This window comes from Vombatus ursinus, unplaced genomic scaffold (assembly GCF_900497805.2).
Source record: "Vombatus ursinus unplaced genomic scaffold, bare-nosed wombat genome assembly UNPS02014778.1, whole genome shotgun sequence".
NCBI lineage: Eukaryota > Metazoa > Chordata > Mammalia > Diprotodontia > Vombatidae > Vombatus > Vombatus ursinus.
The window spans coordinates 46036775-46053437 of NW_020954556.1; positions in this window are offsets into that span (position 1 = coordinate 46036775).

The following is a 16663-nucleotide window of genomic DNA, read 5'->3' on the forward strand; positions in this document are numbered from 1 at the left end:
CTCATTTCTATGAAAAAAATACTTGAAAGCATAATTATAAATGGATTTTTCCTTAAATTTATAAAAAGCATTTACCAAAAACCATCAGCAAGCATTATCTATAATGGGGATAAGCTAGAAGACTTCCTAGTAAGATCAGATGTGAAACTGGGATTTTTTAAAGGCATGTCCAGAACAAAGAAGCAAGGAAAAGGAAGAGAGAATACATGTAAAAGTATAGTGTGGTCCTCCAAGAAGAGTGCCTGAGATGCTTAAGCTCTGAATGAGCTAAGGCTAGGGAGGAAAGCTGATGACAGCAAAAAGGAGTTTTTAAGCCATACTGGGGAAACGAAGAGAGTCCAAGAAGAAACAAATAGATTCAAAGAAGGGGGAGAGTTTGGAGCTGATCTACTCTCTTGTTTTGCTTTTGTTTTCTCTGACAAGTAGAATGAGCTTTAGATTGGAAAGGACAGAACAAAACAGGAGAGGAGGCGAAGGTAAAAAGCATTTGTTTTCTCTTTTTAAAAAACTTTTTCATTAAAATGCTCAGAATGACCTTCTTTTGCTGAAGGTTGCTTTACCTTTCCAGAAAGGGGAACAATAAATACTTTGATAAAACATAATGAAAAGTTTCCTTTCATAGGAATGTCTGTAAGTAGCGCTAGATCCGAGATGTAGTCAGACATTGACCTTCCATTAGCTGTATCTTTCAGCAATCTCTGTAGAGGGATGGTACAATGTGGGATTTATATAATAAGCATTTATATAGCACCTACTATGTGCCAGGCACTATGCTTTACAAATATTATCTCAGATGATCCTCACAACCACCCTGGGAAGTAGGTGTCACTATTACTATTCCTCTTTTACAGTTGAGGAAATTGAGACAAATAGAGATTAAGTGATTTGCCCAGGGGTCACACAGTTAGTAAGTGTCTGAGGTCAAATTTGAACTCAGGTCTTCTCGACTCCAGGCCCAGCCCTTTATCCACAGCGCCACCTACCTGCCAAATAGCTAATAGGTAACAGATACCCAAGATAAGGAAGCAGATAGAGTGCATGTCCACTCAGAGGGAATTCAGGTCATCTGGTTCAAATGAATTATATCTCCAGGTACTGAAAGGATTGACTAATATGACTGTTGAGATGCTGCCAATGATCTTTGAAAGATCGCAGAGAATGGGAGAAGTGGCACATGACTAGAGAAAGGTAAATGTCCCAATTTTCCAGAAAGGGTAATGAATGCTAATTATGAATTATATATAGACCAGTGAACTTGACTTTGATTCCTAGCAAAATTCTAAAATATATTAATAAAGCGATGGCTAGACAACATCTAGAAAAGAAAGAATGATCAACGAACCATCATGGCTTCATTGGAAATAGATCATGTTATGCTGACCTCATTCCTTTCTGGATATGCCTACTTGATTGGGAGATCAAGGGCTGTGTGACCCTGGTCAAGTCACTTGATTTCTCAGTGTCCCCAGATAATTCTTTAAAATTCTTAAACTTCAAATCTGTATTGTTAGAAGGAATTTCTTCACCAAGAGTTCCCTACAACAATGAAATCACAAATCTGGACCCCACCCTCCTCCAAATGAGAGAGATCTTAGAGATCATCTTGTGTTTTTATACCTTACTCCCCTATATACACTCTTTAATCCAGCAACACTGGCCTCCTGACACTCTATCTCCCTGCTCTGGGCATTTTCTCTGGCTGTTCCCCATGTCTGGAATGCTCTCCCTCCTCCATTCTGACCACTGACCTGACCTCCCTGGCTTCCTTTGAGTCCCAACTAAAATCCCAGCTTCTGCAGGAAGCCTTCCCCAACCCTTCTTAATTCTGGCACCTTTGCCTCTGTTAACTGTTTCCTGTTTCTCCTGTCTATAGCTTGCTTTGTGTATATTTGTTTGCATGTTCTCTCCCCTATTAGATTGTAAGGACCTTGAGAGCAGGGGCTTTATTTTGCCTCTTTTCCTATCCCTAACACTTAGTACAGTGCCTGGCACGTAGTGGGTGCTTAGACTGACTGATCAAGTCCATCCCTCTTATTTTATAAGTAAGGAAGATGAGATTTAATAGAAGAATTTTTCTCTAGGATACTTGCAACAGTTAGAATATTTTTAGCTTGCAGACCAGATTAAATCAAAACAAGAACCCGATCCAATAAAATCCCAATTCAACCTTGCTATAAATGAAGTGTCTTCTAAACAAGGATTTTCTTCTACCCTCCTCATCATTTTATGCCTATGAGTTACCCAAAGGCCAAACTGTTGTTTTAAGAGGAAGTTTTTAGGAGGTACCCTCCCAAACCTCTCTACCCAACCAGCCCCAGCCTCTGAGGGAAGTGTCCAAGCAAAGACTGATGGACCACTTGTCACGTGTGTCACCCTGGGAATTTTTGTTCAGAGCTGGTTTGATGACCTCTACCATCTCTGAGATTTTCCAGATGGACCAGACAGGTGAAAGCTGAAGAGGGACACAACAGGTATCTTCAAGTATTTGAGTGTGGAAGAGGAATTAGGGCCATTCTTCTGGGCAGCCAGAGGGTTAGAACTGGGAGCAACTGATGGGAGCTACTGAGAAGTAGATTAGGCTAAAAAGAAAAATCTTCCAAACAACTTAGCAGGCAGAGCTATCCTAAAGCGGAATATGGACTCCCTCTGGAGGTAATGTGGTTATTCAGAGAGAGACACACAGAGATACAGAGATAGAGAGACAGAACAACCGAGAGAGATAGAAACAGAGACACAGAGATAGAGACAGAGAGACAGAGACAAAGAGAAAGAGACACAGAGATAGAGACAGAAAGAGACAGAGACACAGAGATAGAGACAGAGACAGAAACAGAGACAGAGAGAAATAGAGACATAGAGATAGAGGCAGAGACAGAGAGACAGACAGATATAGAGAAAGTTTGTATGTAGTAGATATATGAACATAGAGCAGGGTTCTTAACCTCTATTTGTTGTTGTCTTGTTAATTTTACCCTCTTAATATTTCTCGATTCTACCTTCACAAAATCTTTTACATCTACCACCTTCTCCTCTGGTGCTGCCACCACCCTGGTGCAGGCCCTCATTACTTGATGACCGAACTGTTCCAAAAGCTTGCTGGCTGGTCTCTCCACATCAAGTTCCTTCCCACTCCAGCCCATCCTTCACTTGGATGTCAAAATGATCTTCCTAATGTATAGGTCTGACTCTCCCTCCTCAATGAACTTCAGTGACTCCCTATCATATCCAGCATCAAATATAAAATCCTCTGCTTTGCTGTTATAGCCCTTTACAACCTCATCCCTGCCTGCCTGGTCTAGTCTTCTTATGCTTCCCTCACCTCCACATACTTGGTGATCCAGTGACAGCAGTTTCCTTTGCAGTCTTCATGCAAGATGCTCCATCCCTTGACTCTGCACATTTTCACTGATTGTCTCCCTCCATACATGGAATGCTCTCCCTCTCTTGGCCTCCTGGTTTCCTTCCAAGTCTCAGCTTCAATCCCATCTTCCTCCCTAATATTAATGAGTGCTTTTCCTCTGAGATTACCTCCCGTTTACACTGTCTATATCTACGTCCACATTTTTTTATATGTTGTCTCTGTCATTAGAAGGTGAGCTCCTTGAGGGCATTGTACTCTCAGTGCTTAGCACAGCTTAGCATTTATGCATAGTAAGTACTTAACAAAATTTTATATCATGAAGCCCTCATGAAGCCTTTGGACCATTTTTCAGAATGATGTTTTTAAATGCTTTTTAAATGTTTTAATTTAATTTTGCTTAAATGCTTTAAATGTTTTTAAGTAGAATAAATCAGATGACCAGAGTTTAAAAGATTGTCACACAAAACCCAGGTCAAGAATCCCTAACTGCAGAGAGTTAATACGGGTAATGACTCAGTGGATAGAGTGCCAGGACAGAGGTGAAGAAGACTCATCTTCCTGAGTTCAAATCTGACCTCAAACACTTACTAGCTGCTTGACCCTGGACAAGTCACATGACCCTGCTTGCCTCAGTTTCCTCATCCGTAAAATGAGCTGGAGGAGGAAATAGCAAGCTGCCTTTGCCAAGAAAATCCCAAATGGAGTCATGAAGAGTGGGACACAACTGAAAAAACAATCTGATAACAGCATGGATGAATGAAATCACTGCTGGACTGGAATGAACATAACAAGATTCTTAAAAGCAGGGGCTATTTATTTTCTTTTTCTTTCTTTTTTTGGTCTTTTTATATTTGATATTATAAGTATTATAATTATTGTAAGTATTATAAGTATTAGTGACTCAAAAAAGGCTTCTTGAAATGAGTAACTGTTAGTTAAAATCCAACCTCTGATGTTTACTACTTGTGTAACTCTGGGCAAGTCTTTTTACATCTCCCAGCCTTGGTTTTCTCATCAGTAAAATGAAGAGAATTTGACATGGCTGTTATTGTCCCTTTCAGCCATAGAGCTATGCTTCTACGCCCATAGTTCTAACCTTGACTCTGTCCAAAACTTGGTATTTGTCCCTGAGCAAGCCACTTTGCCTGAATGGCAATATCTTCAACCCTCTACTTCCCAGGGTTATTACAAAGACTAAATGAGATAGTGCCTGTAAAAGCACTTTGTAAATCACCAAGCACCCTGATAATCTGAGGGATTGTTATTATTACAACCGCTCTTCTCCCTATGACCTTCAATTGGAGCAGAGCAGCCTTCTATGCTCTGAGCAATGCTCTCTGTAGGAGGCTGCCCGGGGTCAGACAACAAAGAGTGGGTTTTTAAGATCAGTATGTGGGAGAGAGAGAAACACAATAAATAGCAGAGGGGCAGTCCCCTTCCCCTTCATCAGCTCTAACAATAGTAATGTTTCTGATAAATGCATGTAGAAAGATAAAATATCACCACCCAGAAAAGGCCTTCCCCCATGCCTGGGCCTTGAGAAGCGAAAAAAAAAAATTGATAAATGGGTCACTCCCTAAATAATGGCTAGCTTTCTGCCTCATGAGTTCTTGGGGGAATCTATAATTTTAGGGCTACTCTCAGTTGGAGGGCATGGAGCAGAAAGAATTGTACCCCAACTGGGCATCAAGGGACCGGCCTTCCTGGCTACGTTCCCAGATCCTCCTCTCTACTAGGAATGATTGATCTTTTTTTAAAGCCTTAGAAGCCTTCTCTCAAGGCTTAGGGAATCTCACCAAAAAAGTTTGTTTCCCCTTGGCCTCTTGGATAATCTAGGAGAAGTATCTCCCTTTTTCCTAGCCCTGAGTCAATTACTGGACACTCTTTAGGGTTAAAAAAATTTTTTTCATTAAGTGAAAATCTGGGAACAAATAAAATGAACCAGATGCTCCCAAGGTTAGGTGTAACGAACAGTGGGCTATTTCAGTATCATTCCTTGTGACCATAAGTTATCTCATTATGTGTACTTTTAAAGACTTTGTTCCAGGGAATATTCCCTCCCCTCCCCTTCTGCTGGGTACTGAAGGCCACTATACTGTTAGCTACCCATCAGGGAAGTTCTCAAACAATAACTGGTCTCTTCACTCCATCAATGGAGTATTCTTAATTTCAAAGGATTTTTTCTGACATAGTGATTGTCTATCTATCCCCTACCAAGGAACGCCTAGTCTCCATAGCCCACAGGAACCAGGACGAAGGAAAGAATTGGAGATGGAAGAAGCAAAATACAGGAAGAAAAAGGTTTGTGGGGTTTTTTTTGCTTTTCTTTAAGTTTATGGATTTTAAGAGATAAGGACCTTCCATAGTATAAAAGTATATGTGTGTTGTTGGTAGCTGTCTAAAGCTACAAATACAGCTGCCCCGAGTGTGGCATGGATAGGTATCTGATATTGGATCTGGTTCAGCCCATTTCCAAAGGAGACTGCAATTGTCCCCTTTTCAGAGAGTAGAAGGTGGGTGGTTGTCACAACTTCAGTAGCCTAATGAGAGAGCGACAGTCAGGAATTAGGACCACCATGGCTGGATAATCTTTCCTTGACACTCCAAGGGTAGAATTCTATCTACCACACATAAAGTCTAGGGGGTACAATAAAGGGCTTATTTTCCCTGGTATCTCTTAAAGGGGAGGTAATACTTAACTTACTCTCAACAGCCTGCCTCCCTCTGACTAAACAGTTGTTACACAATCACCAATAAATAGTACGCATTTTTAGCACTATTTAGCAGTAAACAAAAACCTGGAAAGTTATATAGAGTAGAGTAGGCAAAAGAACATAAAAGAATAGATGAGCTTTTGGGGAAGTGAAAGAACATTTCAGTTCTCAAGGAGAAAAGACTTTCTTATGGGGGAAGTCCACTTTTAACTATCTGTAGGGTTGCAAGTTCAGGAAGTTAAGGGCCATTGGGTCTGGACATAGAGTCCTCAATGAGTGGCTCCAGGGAGATATCCCATTCAGCATTCAAAGATCCATTCTTGGCTCTAGTGACTGCCTCTTTCTAACTCTTCACTCTGGGCTATCCTCTCTCTACTCAGCTGCTAAAGTGATCTTCCTAAAGTATAGGCCTGACCACACCATTCCCTTACTCCATAAACTTCAGTGGCTCCCAGTTACCTCTAGGACCAAATAAAAAATCTTCTGTTTGGCCTTTAAAGCCCTTCTCAACCTGGTTCCTTCTTACTTTTAGGTTTCTAACACTTTATTCCCTTCCATATATTCTACAACCCAGTGACACTGGCCTGGCAGTACCTTACACATAATACTCCATCCCATCTCCCAATTCTGTCTTTTCATTCACAAGTAGACAACTTGTGATATATCTATTAAACATACATAGCAAGAGGTAAAACTATACAGAAGATTAAAAGATATTTAACTACAAGGTCAGTGAATTTGTGGAATGTTCGACCTCCACACCTCACCTCCTCATTTCCCTGGCTTCCTTCAAGACTCAGCTAAAATCCTACCTTCAGGTGCAGCTAGGTGGCACAGTGGATAGAGCACCAGCCCTGAAGTCAGGAGGACCTGAGTTCAAATCCAGCCTCAGACCAAACACTTGACACTTACTAGCTGTGTGACCCTGGGCAAGTCACTTAACCCCAATTGCCTAAAAAAAAAAAAAAAAAAAAAAAAGATAAAATCCCACCTTCTACAAGAAGCCTTTCCCTCCCCTCCTCCAATACAAGTGCCTTCCCTCTGAGATAATCTCCAATTTACTCAGTATACATGAAGCCTCAACTGTTCACCCTCTGCACTGGATCCTAAGAGATTGACTTTGGGGACTCCCTAGTACTGCCAGAGTGGAAGGAGGGGTAGAGGCTGGAACCTAGCAGAAGGACAGATGTATTTTCATTGCATGAGTGGGATGTACTTGAGATAAAACCCACAGAATCCAGCTTACCGATTCTAACCATTCAGAGAAAGGTCTAAGAGGATTTCTTTGTCTATGATGGAGGACCCCAGAAACCATCTCAAAGAAATACTGGCTAATGGTATCATTATAGAACCTATCGCCCATAGGGTGGTGTACTCCACCTCCAAAATGGAAAGATATGGATGTGTATTGATTACCAAACTTTAAGCAAAAGGACTAAAGCAGATCATTATACTATACTGCAGGGGCAAGATGCCCTGGATTGTCTGCTAGGTGGCCAGTGGTTTTCAGTCTTGAACTTGTGTAGTGGACGCTACTATATTCCTATGTCTGAGGACAATAAGGATAACACAGCTTTCAAGTGACTTATAAGTAAACTGACTATTGGATAGTTAACCCATACAAGGTAATTGAGAGACCAGACAACTTGTCTGTTTATAGCCCTTGAGAATGGAAGGAGCTCTATCAAGACTATTCATTGCAACCAACTATAGCCCATAGGAGAGTTAGATGGACTTTCTAATGATCAAGTAGAGAGAACTGGTGGACACTGACATAGGAAAAGGCTGAGAAAAAGAGACTGACCACTGGCTGTACAAAGACTTTCTGATCCAGATATGGGCACTCAAAGTGATGTATCTCATGAAGGAAGCTGTGTATATTATTACAGGGCAGAAGAACTGAACCCAAAGACAACTGCTTTCATGCCCAAAACTGTTACAGAGGCTCATAGGGTACAGACTCAACACACAGTGCTAGCAAATCCTGATAGCCAACCTGGAATGGGTGTCAGCCCAGGAGTAGATGTTTACAATGGTCCTGATGCTCAGCCCATACCAATTACTAGCTCTGGTATAGGACAGAAAGATCAGTCAGTGATGAGAGAATTAGGTCTACTAGACCGGTCCCTAGGCTAAGGAATAATGTTTGCAGTAAATCTGAAGGTTTACACATCTCTAGGTGATAATGCTAGAGATTTCTCATGTGAAATGTGCCCTGCGTATAATTAATGTTGTATGTATGAATTACTACACGTTTGATTATGCTTTTTTTTGTTTTGCTGTTACACGCATTTCACTATTTTGTGTTATGTTCATGTAATAGCAATAGTCTTTTTTATCATTTTGCATATATGCTATTGCTTATAGTCAAATTGTATTTTTTAAATTTTTAATTAATTTATTTTGAATTATCAACAATAACATAAGCTTTTGAGTTCTAAATTTTTCTCCCCCTTCCTTCCCACCTCCCTCCCCAAGATGGAGCGCAATCTGATATAGGCTATACATATATAGATATATATTTCTATTAAACATATTTTCACATTAGTGATATTATAGGTAAGAATTAGAACCAATAGGAGGAACCACCAGAAAGAGGAAACAAAACACAACAGAAGAAAAAAAAAATAGCAAATAATATGCTTCCATCTGCGTTCAAACTCCATAGTTCTTTCTTTGGATGTAGATAGCATTTTCCATCATGAGACCTTTGGAGATGTCTTAGATCCTTGTATTGCTGAGAAGGGCTAAGTTTATCAATATTAGTCATCGCACAACATGGCTATTACTGTGTACAATGTTCTCCTGGTTCTCACTTCACTCAGCATCAGTCCATACAAGTCTTTCCAGGTTTGTCTGAAGTCCGCCTGCTCATCATTTCTTATAGCACAATAGTATTCCATTACATTCATATACCACAACTTGTTCAGCCATTCCCCAACTGATGGGCATCCTGTCAAATTGTATTTTTATATAGGCCTATTGTTATTGTTATTGTTATTGTTGTAGCTAGCTAGCTTTGCTTAATCATGTTTATTGTTTTTTTTAATTTTTTAAATTTTTATTGTTTTTGATTGATTTCTGTGTACTAATGGATATTCATATATTTGTGAAATGTGCATGTGTGATATATCCTGTACATAGTATGGCATGTTATCACTGAGGTATCCTCACAGGTGATGCTCTGTATAATGTCATCCCCACTGCATGTTTTATTAATGTGCATGTTTTATTTCAGTTTCAATGGTACAGAAGGCTCATTGCCTGTGACATTCTTGTTGTTTTAAAGCACTGAAGTCTGTGTTTACATTGTTTACTTACATGTGTTAGACCTACCCCAGCTGATCTTTGCATTTGAGGAATGTAACCTCTCCCCCCATCCCAAAGCCAATTGGTACAGTAAACTCTTCTTGTTGCTGGAGATGAAGACCCTCCTGGATGTGAAAGGCAGGATACATTGATGAGAGGTAAGAGAGCACCAGCCTCTACCAGTCCCTTTTGAAATTCTCCGAGCAAAAGTCCTCTCTGAGTCCCCCCTTCAGGACTCTTCAAGGTCAGTCCCTGTTGGGGACTGTTAAAGTAGGAGTCCCCACTTTGGGAACTCATCCAGCTTATGTCTTCTTAGAACATAAAGTCACTTTGGGCACTCCCGAGTTCCAGCTTCGAGAGAGAAGATGGAAGAGATCAACCCCACTTCTGGTTGCTAAAGGGAAAGACTCTGGGAAGACAAGAGAGGAGTAGACAGTCTCCATCATATCCCGATTCCCAGCTTGCTACACTAGAGATTTGGGGGAGTTTTCCCTTGGGTGAAATCTAGTACCCTCTCTTTTGGGTGAGCTGAGTTACTTTGCTTCCAATGGGAGAGCTCCTTCACTTTGTGTTGCCTTGTATATATTCTCCTATGTATTCTCTGATTTTTATTCTGCTACAATTTGGATAAATGGGTTTCTTTACTATTTGCTGTGTGTGCTCACTGTGGAACTGATCTTAGGTGGAAAAGTCTTGGATTTAGAGACTGGGGCCCTCCTTCTCCCAGAAATGACAAAGTGATGAGAAGTTAGCTTGAACTCAATCACATCCCCTAGACTAATAATACTTAAGGGAGCAGACAGATATATTTCTAGTCTGGTACCCCCTCTTTCTCAGAAGAACAGAGTGGTAGTTACCAGCCTCAGCCTCCTGCTTCCTCTCCTGGCAGGAATGAAAGATTCCCTTGGAGAAGGGGCGGGGGGAAAGAGGTTACAGAAATCTATTCTGTTCCCTTTGAGCCACACATGGAGTCTCACCACACACGTGGGTTCCACTCTTCCTGCTATACGTACATATCTTGTATATACATAGTCGTTTGCATTGCCATCTGTCCCATTAGAACATAAGCTCTTTGAGGGCAGGGCCTAATTTTGCCTTTCTTTGTATCACCAGAGCTTAGCACAGTGTTTAGCACATAGTAAATATCTAATAAATACTTTTTGACCACTTGTACCTCTCAGCCAGTCACAACTCATATCTCCCTCTGAGTAGGTTGTGTCCATGTAATGTCACAGGGCTGTTCCACAAGAAAACCACTCCAGGTTTGGGTGGAAGTGGGGTTACATTGTTAAAAGTTTTGTTGATTGGTAGAAATATTCCACAGAGCAAGATATTTGGTTGGGCAATATTTGGCAATTAGGAATTCACTAAGGAAGCCCTGTCTATATAAATCTATGGTCTCAGGAAGCCTTGGAGGTGGGGAGGATATTTGTCCCTCATTTAATCACACTCTTCCTGGAATCTAAATTTCAACTTGACCTTGAACCCGTGCCAAATTCACTAACTTCTTGTCCAAAGTTCTATTTTTAAAAGAAGACAAGATTCTTAGGGATACTGTGGGCTAAACAGCAAAGTAACAAGATTGCTAAGATCCGAAAGAACGATGAAACTTTATTTACTATGAGGGTGAGGGGATACCAAGAAAGAGAACTGAAAACTTCCTTGGAAAGCTAACAGTCTAATTGAGAAATTAGCAAGTATAGCCATCTAAACATTATCTGTAGGTATGCACAGTCTGCTCAAGCTCATCATCTATTGATCATGAGCCCCCAATCCTTCTCAGAATCTCAAACAGATAGAGCCATACATGCACACACAAAGAGAAAGATAGAAACAGAAACACAAAAAGACATTAAGAGACAGAGACAAAAAGAAAGAGAGAGACAGAGAGACAAAGGAGGGAAAGAGGGACAGAGACAAAAATAGAGATAGACACAGAGACAAATATATAGAGAGAACATAACAGTAATGGAAAAGATATTTAAAATGGAATAAGATAAATAACAAAAAATGAAGATAAGCACAGGCATTCTCAATATTCATGCCATGTGACTACTCCCTCAGATATCTCCCTAGGAGTACCAATAGTCCCTGTTGAATTCCTCCTTCTCCTCTTTCCCCTCTGGAATTTAGCTGGAGCAGGACATAGCCAGTCAGCTCACAAAATGGGTTCTTCAAGTCGGGCATGGTAGCAGACTCTTGCTGAGGCATTGTGGAGCTACCTGGGGAGAATGGTCTCTCTGGCACCAGAATCCTTTCACTCTGCTCTCTGGGGTGCACAGTCTGGAAGGCATAGGCATTTCTGCTCTGCCACTTGCCGCTCAGCCTCTGGTTTCCTTCCAGTCTATCACTATACCCCACATCTCCTTCCATCACACCAGCATCTTCAGCCTCGTCTAAACATTACCATCATTTCTTTCCATCTTTATCTCTGCTCACTTCCTCCTTCCTCCAACCATTCCCTTCAAATCTCCCAGAGATAGTCCTGAGTACCCAAATAGAGCCCCTTGGGACTCACAGTTCAGGACCCTATCGCAATAAGCAAGGTTTTCTGAACCTCAGAACATTGTGGTAAGCAACATGGTAAACGTGAAACAAGACAGTAGTTATTTGAGGGGCTAGATTGTATATTATTAATATAATGACAGAAATTATTAATACCAAACATAATATGGACTGCCACTCTCTTAAATTATCCTTATAATGTCAAAATTTCAGTAATGTCCTTACATTTCTACTCTTAAGATATTTACTCTTGATTAAGTTGAGCTAAACCACAGCCTAGGTCACCCCACCCAGGATTTTGCCTAATGGGAGAGTGCAGCTCAAACTGGATCTCAGCTTCTAGTATCCTTGCCCCCTTCCATTGGGATTCATGGCATGAAGTGGCTTTTCTTGCCCAGATTGCCAAGGCCACTAGGCTCTCATGACCAGGCCTTACTACCTCCTACTGCCTCCTCCCCCTCTCCTCCTAAAACTATAAAAACTTTTTCATGGGTTGGTTGGGTTGGGAAATCTTTGGTTAGGAAATCAATTGGACATCCCCCAGAGTGGCAGGTTTGCTATCCTATTATCTCAATTAAAGATGCTTTATACCTCAGTTCATGACTTTCATTTATTTCAGGACTTGACATATGTAAGTACTTTAGGGGTTCAAAGAAGAGGGACATTGCAGAATCACAGAATCCCCAAATTTGAAAGTATTGCCTATAATTGTATCTCTTTTGAGGGAGCCTCCTGTGAAGTTTAAGGAGATTGCACTGTTTGTCAAACTAATGTAGCATTCCTTGTCATCCTTCTCTACCCCTTGGAGCATGCTTTTCTAGCATTTTAGGTGAACACAAAAAACTTGGAGTAGGTATGTTTCCAAATGTACATAATGGAGGGGCTGCCACTCTACCCTGCTTGAAAGCTTTCATAGATATCCTCTGACTGATTCCTCTTGGCCATAACTATGAGCTGAGAAAAAAGTTGTTAATTGGCTACTGAGTCAATCCTTTAGGCCCTTCTTGTGGGACTTAAAGCATAAGAGTGACTCTTTAAGACCTGGAGGTTCAGGGAAGGGATTCCCTCTAGTTGGTTGCAGACCATGTGTTCAGGGACTCCTGGGCAAGCCTGTGTCTGGGATGTGGCATCTTACTCATCCTCCTACCAATAACAATAATAACCATAATAATAACTAGTGCTTTAAGGTTTTCAAAATGCTTAACAAATATTACCTCATTTGATCCTCACAACTTTGGGAGGAAAGTATTACTATCACCTCTATTTTACACTTGAGGAAACTGAAGCAAACAGAGGTTAAGTGACTTGCTCAGGGTCACACATCTAGTAAATGTCTAAAGCTGGCTTTGAACTTGGGTCTTCTTAATTCCAGGTCCAGCACTCTTTCCCCTATATTATCTATAGTAGCTTCTTTCCTCTGGTACAGGGCCTTGTGAGATCTCAAAAGGCAGCTGATTCTTTCCCTTCCTGGACATCTGAGTATCAGGGTATTGGCTACCTGAGCACTAATGGTGCAAACATCAGCAGAAGCAGAACCATCAAAAGAGAAAAAAAGTTATCCACATGAAGAGAGAACACGGGAAAGAAAGAGTCTGTTTGGTATTATTAATACCAAATATAGTATGGACTGCCACTCTCTTAAATTATCCTCATAATGCCAGAATTTCAGTAATGTCCTTACATTTCTACTTTTAAGATATTTACTCTTGATTAAGTTGAGCTAAATCACAGCTATAATAAGTGGAGGTGAAACATAAACTGGAAGTTAGCAGTCCTCACAAAGAAACTTTGCAAATGTCCCAAGGAGCCTTAAATATTAGCCTATCATCTAACTGCAATCGTTCCATGATTCTTTATTGCATAACATTCTTCCTCTTTGTGAATAAAACTATGTGTTCCAAATCTGATTCATATTAGTGCTCTAGGTAACTTTTGTATTATTCATCCTACCTCTCACCTCCCATCCCGGAGAGCACTCCTTAGAGTGCTTTGGGAGAACCCAAAGTAGAACTGTTCCTCAGAAATCTAAGGTAAGGGTGGGATTGAAGCACTGGTCCCCTGGCAAGGAGACAGGGAACCTCCAAGCAATGAACTGAGGGCAAACCATGAGGTCAAGTAAAAGACAGGGTTGACAAAGGTATCCTTTCCCTATGGGAAGTGGGGCAGAGAGCAAGCATTTATTAAGCACCTACTATGTGCCAGGCACTGTGCTAAACACTTCACAAATATTATCCTCATTTGATCTGCATAACAACCCTAAAAGACAGTGGCTATTATGATCCCCATTTTACAGTTGATGAAACTGAAACAAACAGAGGTTCATTGACTTGCCCAGAGTAACACAGGTAACTGTGTGAGACTAGATTTGAACTCATCTTCGTAACTCCAGGCTCCAGGCTCATTTTGTTTCTAACTCTAAGCCTAATTTCCAACCCTCTAGCCCTATCCACTGTGACTCCTGTAGCTTCTGCCTAGCTAATTGGTAAGCTAGACTACTGTTTATGCTTTCTGAGAAAGTTTGTAGGGGAACATAAACCTACAGAATTCATCTTTTTCTGTGTAACTATTAACATATGGCTTGGGGGACTTGCTTAAGAAGATTCCATTATATGTCAAACTAATGTTTACTATGATTGTGTTTTAAGATAATGGTTAAGTTGTACTGTGCATTAAGCTAATGTTATGCTATGCTGCAATTTGAAGTAATATTTCTATTTCATTAAGTGAAGCTAATGTTTACGTTGTATCCTATTACTCAATAGGCATATATTTAGTGCCTGTTGCATGCAAGGTTACTCTGTTAAGTGCTGGGGATAAAAGACAAAAATGAAACATTGTCTATCTTTAAGAAGTTTACACTCTATCAAATGTTAAACTATGGGATGTGCTTAGTGGGAAAGAATTGAGGGAAACTTTAGGTCAACAGAATATGCCTATCATTGTGGAAAAGATCACTACAAAAGATAAACCATGTCAATGAAACTGTGGAGTCCTAGACAAAGGTTCGGTACCCAACATCCAGAACAGAATCATTCTGGTAACCTCCTAAACAAACTTACCCTAATGAAACTGTGGGATGGTCTGTCTGACTTCCAAAGGGACAAAAATAAAAATAAATATTTTGTTCTGATAATTGTGAGAGGAGTGGGAGAAGGAAAGTAAGGGTTAAATTTGGAAGAACTAAGATATTTTGGGGAGAATTTTCTAAGATTTTGTCATATCTCTGTTCAGGGAAGTAGACTGCATTTTTGTCTATGCATCCTTCCTCTGTCTTGCTGAAACGATGTGGACAATAAATTCTTGAGATGCACAATTAAAGGCTTCAGTCTCTATGTTACTCTAAGATCCTAATCCCCTAGGGAAGGTAAGAGGGGGTGTTAACAACCAAAACACAGGATTGAGAGCTAATAGAAATTATATCCGAGGCCGTTGGTCCAAACCCTACCTTACCAAAAACATCTTCTTCCAACATCACTGACAAGTGATGCTTTCCTCAAAAATCTCCAATGAGTGGGAACCCATTACCTCAGCCCAGTCCACTTTTAGATAGCTCTGATTCTTAGGAAGTTGGTTTTTTTCCCCATCAAGCCAAAATCTACCTCGTTGCACATTCCACTCATTGCTTCTAGTCTTACTTTCTGGATTCAAGCAGAACCAGTCTAACTCCTTTTCAAGATGACTGCCCTTTGGTTACTTGATAACAACTAATATATCTCCTCTTTGTCTTTTCTTCTCATGGCTAAGTGTCTCTAGTTTCATCAATGATCTTCACATTATGTGATATCTAGTACCCTAAACATCAAGGTTGTCCTGTCTTGGAGATACTCCAGCTTATCACTGTCTTAATTAAAATGCAGATTTTAGAAGAAAACCACCAGTATCAAAGATGGGGTATAAATCCATACAATTGCCCAATGGATTTTAAATCTAATGCCTTAATCATTAAGCTACTCTATATAGCTGTAATAGTCAAGAAAAGCTTCATTGAGTCATAGATTTAGAGCTGAAAGAGACCATTGAGGTAATCTAATCCAATCCTCTCATTTTATAGGTAAGAAACTAAGGTCCAGAGGTTAAGTGACTTCAAGATGATACAAGTAGGAAGAGGCAGAGGTAGAGTTTGAATTCTGATCTTCTTACTCCATAGCCATTACCAAATCCATTCATTATATGATATTGCCCTTCTAGTAGTTGAAATCTTAGTTGAACCTTGAAGGATTCATTTTAGAATTCCTTGAAAAAGTAATTGAGTATGTATCAGTCAATGAGTATATGCCCTATTCTGGGCAAACCACTATCAAAAACATTTTAAAAGATGTTTTTAAAGTCTAGCACATTGCCTTTCTAACTTGTGCATCTTTTGATTCCCATAAATTCTTCTGAGCCACATGACCCTGTGGGATATGCAGTATTGTCTTTGTCCAATTACTCCCATGCCTAGGAATCCAGGACTTCATGGGAATTATAGTCATTTTTCCATTAGACACACACTTATTATAACATCTTGAACAGTATAGATTGTGTTGAATAAATGTCTATTATATGAATGGAGCTCACTAAAATCAATACAAATTCCCATCAAGGTGACCTCTAAAACATTTTGCCAAACAAATATTTTTGGGAGATTTAATTCCAATTTCAGAAAGCAAGATTGTGGACTTTTGTTTCAATGATAATTTACCTCATCTGGTAAGTTATCTGTCTTGGTTCATTTGGTCACTACCTGGTTCAACTATGGACTTAAGTCAACCATATTTAATTTTTCATCATGCTA